Below are 5,159 nucleotides of genomic sequence, written 5' to 3'. Positions count from 1 at the left end.
GCCAAAAAAAAACTCATTTTATTTTTTTCTTTTTCAACAATTTTGAAAAAGTCAAATTTTCAAGATAGTTTTTGAGTGGACTTTATCTCAGGCAACATTGATAGCAAATGTATGACTATAACTATAATTATAATCCCTCGAGCTTTAAAAGTGATACTTTAAACTTGTTTTAATTTATAGGAAACTAAATGCAGTCACTCACTAAACACATTTTGACGTATCAACAGGACAGGCTGTATTGAGGGGAATGCATTTGGTATGTGGTTCAGGTCCCCTGGAGCAATAATTTTACCAACTCATACAATGGGGATTGTATCCAAGTATTGAGGCTTACCGTTTTCTAGTAGTTGCGTTAAAATGAGTTTCGTTCATTGAAAAACATCAAGCCCCGTTAAATGTTGTTCAATATGGCTTTCGTCATTACAGTTTTTCATTGTGTTGGACACAACTGGTAGGAAATGCTTCCCCCATAAGGGACACATGCAAAATGTGAAAAGATGGCTTAATAAAATTTGTAACATATCATCTCTAATGGTATTATGTCGAAAGGACCTGATCCTTTAAACTCAAATTAAAGGTCCACTTTATAAAATCTGGGGACTGAAAAAAGGCCTCTGTTTGGGAAGTGAATTCCAGTTCAGAAACTTAAAACAAATTTAGATTTCTTCTTTCAACCATTTTAATTTCAAACTCTTTTTATTCTTCCAGCTCACTCTGACATAACCCAGATTGGTGCAATGGGCATTCTCTAAAAAAAAATATAAATTAAACAGAAGGGTCAAGGTTACCTGTACTCTGAGGGTTTCAATGTAGTTGGGTTTACCGTATGCCTGGTGTAAAGTCAGACATGTTGAAAATGAATTTGATTCCATCCATCGTCAAGTCTCATTGGATGGTGCAAATGAAAGGCTTCATCTTGTTTGTACTCTGGTAGTTGTGGCCCTGAATCTCCTCCTTACATCTTTGTCGTCTAACACCTTCGGAACAATGACAATGATAAAGCAAAATTATATATGTCAAAAATGCAGAAAAAATTTCATTGATATCAGCAGGGAAGTGCGGTGAGTGTAAATGCTGAGCAAACTATCTTTTTTCGACAAGGAAATAAATGAATAAAATTCAAGAGATATGAAAAATCTTTTCAAAATTAAAAAAAAGAAAAGAAAAGTACAGAAGAAATCTTTTATTTGATTGCTGCCACCTCAATTAAAATGATAAACAGTAAAAATGAACCACGATGTTTGTTTGTCGAGTCAATAAAATCAGATTCATTTACTAATAGAAGTAGTAGAAAATATGTCAAGTCATTAAAAATTGTGTTAAATTATGCAAAGTTTCATTTTACAACATCTGTCATGATGAGAGAAACTTTTAAAAAAAATTTTTATATATGGTTTTGGTGCCAAACAAAAGTATCTTTAATGAAAACCTACCTGTACTTCAAAGGTGAAATATTTTTTCAAGTTTTTGATGATCATAACTAAAAAATGGCAGTTTGATACCAAGGGTCTTGTTTGGGTCTGCAGGACAGTGATGAATGTTGTGCTGTCAAAGAGATAATTTTAGCAACTTATTAACTCAAGCCCGAGCAAGAATAGGATTCACACATTATCAAGACATCAAAATGTCAAATACAAAGTAAAAAACAAAATCAAGTGTGATGCCTTGTTTAAGTTTATCTAACTCAGCAGTGCTTTGAATCATTTTGGTGAAAAAAACAATCACCTAATCATCCCCAAATTAAAAACCCGAAATTTTATATAAATGGGTATTGTATGCACATTGCACTAAGTGATCAAAAATTCAGCGATGATTATTTTTCAATAACTTATTCACAACCAACATGAATGAAAATGGAATAAAATTTGTTTGATATTCATTTATTTTTGAACAAAACTTGAATTAAGTTTATTTGATCTTTAAACATACATATCATCTTGATAAAGATTGTAGAACAGTCTTGATGGAATATTTATTAGTTTTTTTGTTTGTTTTGTTCTTCGTAACTTTTCTTTTTGTCTTCACAGCATGTCATGTATCCCATTAAAAACAAAACTTGTTGAAAAAAATTGCATTTCATTGAAATAAAAACAAGAGATTATACACACCTGACATTTGTACCACAATTTCTAACCCCAAAGGACGGGGATGTCATTATCTGTGATACGTTTGATGTGACCATTTCTGACCTGAAAAAGAATTTAAAAAAAAATAATAAAAAAAATGCAGGGAACTTTTAAATAGAAAAAATTCTTATCCATTACAATCATTTTTTTAAAAATGAACATTGGGACAAATAGAAACATTCTAATTCTTCTATTTTCTATCAGATTTTGATCAATCACTAATAGGTCAATCAAAATCTCGATATATTTTTTTGGTATGAAATTATTTAATCAGCTTTGGTTTTAAAACAACTTGCTTGTCATTGAGGAAATTTTTGCCTGCAAATGTGGAAATGGACATTACATCACAATGTAGTTATGAAGAACCATGATGTTGTCGCTATTGAAGCATTACAATCTATACGAATAAAAATCGTACCTTAATTTAAGTTATCAACAATGCTGATAACTAAAATTTCCACGTTTTTGATGCAAAATACGGCAAATTAAAGACTAAAATTGCACTTCGCGTTAAACGCGATGGAATATTTGTGGTTGCCAATGTTTACAAATCCTCCTTGGGTAGCAACTGGAAATCGCCAAACCCAAAATGGCGGCCATTTTAATTTCCTTTGAAACATCTGCTACAAGATGCCTTGGCAACAAGCCATTAATTTTCACAATTTAGTCTAAAACAGTCTATAGATTATGAAAATGTGGGGTTTTTTCAAGTTAACATGTTATTAAGGTCATAAAAAACCTTTCAATGGAAATAAAAGGGTCCAAAGTGTTGTTACTAAGAGACAAACTGAACAAATTGAGAATGACAACTGCCAAGAAACAAAGGAGTTTGAAAGTCTACGCAGAACAGTAAAGACATAGATGCATTGCATCCAATTAATTTGCAAGTCATAGCTTATGTTTGTGTTTGAGGGTTTATTTAAAGATACATTTTAAAGTAAATGAATGATGAATGCAGCAGTTTGGACCGAAGTTCTAAGACTTAAGTGAAAGTGTTGATTGAAGCCGGCGTAAATATGATTTTGATTGAAGTCATAAGTGGCATAAATAATTCAGGTTGCCCAAAAATATTTGCATTATACCAATGCATGTTTTTAGACTTCATTTCGAAGATTTATAATGATGAATCTTTAATGTAAATAATGAAGTCTCCATTCACACTGTGGTTGCTACGCACGCTAAAAAATGTCTGTTCATTGCTCCCCAACGTAAAAAACTTTCAAGTTGTGTTTCTTACCTTTTTGGCCCATATCTGTAACGGTTTGCTCCAATTCTGTCAGTATTGACAAGAATCCACTTTGAACGTATTCTTAACATTTTGGGAATTTATAAATTATGATGTTCAACCCCACAGGTTAAAAAACAAACACCACCAAACGTCCAACACAGCCCTTCACACGATGAAACAGTAGGTCAAGTGAGAATCAAACTGATGAGGAAATGAAGATCTCGTGTAGTTTGGGACTATTTTCATCATGCGTATGGATATTACGTTGCTACGGGAATTTATTTATAGGTTTAACTATATAGATAATTTAATAATAAACTAGTCTATTTTTCAAACATATATTTGTAAATAAAGTTTGGTTTTAACTATAATTTGAGTTAATTAAAAAAATTAGTTTCAAACATGCCATATCTTATGGAAACTACGTGGATTTAATGCGCAGTGCACTGTAGTATATCGTTACTTCCGTTCACTTCCTTCGCAACAAGCGTCTCCTTAGTGTATAAAAAGTAACAGGCCTCGGTGGTTACCGCGGTTGCATTGTCGCGTGGTCACCAACAAGTGCAAATTCACCGCCGTGGGAGGGGGGTGGGGCTCGTGGGTTTACTTTGTATACAAATACAGTCAGAAATTTACTCGGTCAGTGGTCAGGAATCATTCAGGCCACTATTTGTATACTGATATTTAAATGCTCACAGTATCTATATCTCATAAATCAACGAAGACTTGATTGAAAGTAATATAATAATAATAATAATAATAAATTATTAGTAACAATAATATATATTACAAATACCCCGCTGATATTATTTCCCCCGTCATTGAAGGAGATGAAGATTTGATAACAATGAATTAAATAAACAGAAGAAGCTACACCGTTTTTAAAATGCAACACGGGGGGGGGGGGGGGGGGGGCGCACGAGCAACTTTTTATTTCTATTTTGTGCCGCTGTGGTATAATGGTAACAAGTCCTGCTAACTTGATCGAGTGGTATGACACTCGATTTGTTATCGGGATGTCCTGGGTTCGAGTTTCCAGCTCTGCGCGGCGCATTGCTTAATCCTTGGAATAGGCTCTAACTTAAATCGAGTGGTATGAACTCGCCTTCATATCGGAAGGTCCGGGGTTCGGTCCCGCTCCTGAACGGCGCATTGCTTAACCCTAGGAAAAGGCTCCTTTACTCACTTTCTCTCCCTTTACTCATGTGTCAAAGATTTACATGAACTATTAACACCGTTGACTCTGTCTGGTTTAACAATGTAATAACGCTTAACGACGTCATGTTTCGTCCAAACATATTGAGTTTGCTTTTCGATAAGGACCATTTTTATAGCGCTCTGACAAATTAGTGGATATTGCGCTCTATAAAAGCAAAAACTTTTTTACTTGGCAATGACGGTTAAATTTAGATTTTCTTTGGAAGTCAGTTGTATTTATCCCAAGATTTAGTTATTATTGGAATAATAAAAACAATCTTTTGTAAGCCCAGTTTCACTGATTCGTTATGATAATGCCGCTGCTTACCCCCCCCCCCCCCCTCCCGCAATCCACACACACAACACACACACACACACACACACCCCACACATAGAGGAGAGAGAGGGGAGAGAAGAGAGAGAGAGAGACACGCACACGACACCCCCCACACACACACACAAACACACACATAGAAAAAAGAGAGAGACGTGAAGAGAGGGAGAGGAGAGAGAGAGAGAGATGAGGAGAGAGAGAGAGAAGGAGGAGAGAGAGAGAGAGAGAGGGAAAGAGAGACAGACGGGACAGACACACATACACACAAAGAAGA

The 5,159-nt window shown here is 34.7% G+C and overlaps 1 pseudogene; it reads right to left on the bottom strand.

Annotated features, from left to right (window-relative positions):
- Window positions 1-788: 788 nt before the first annotated feature.
- On the bottom strand, window positions 789-3,443 carry LOC144961360 (cilia- and flagella-associated protein 20-like; annotated as a pseudogene).
- Window positions 3,444-5,159: the final 1,716 nt, after the last annotated feature.

The sequence above is a fragment of the Berghia stephanieae genome, unplaced genomic scaffold (genome assembly GCF_034508935.2).
Source record: "Berghia stephanieae isolate SIO BIC M18660-M18661 unplaced genomic scaffold, UCSD_Bste_1.3 scaffold2257, whole genome shotgun sequence".
NCBI classification, from domain to species: domain Eukaryota; kingdom Metazoa; phylum Mollusca; class Gastropoda; order Nudibranchia; family Aeolidiidae; genus Berghia; species Berghia stephanieae.
This window is presented reverse-complemented; position numbering and strand designations above follow the sequence as displayed.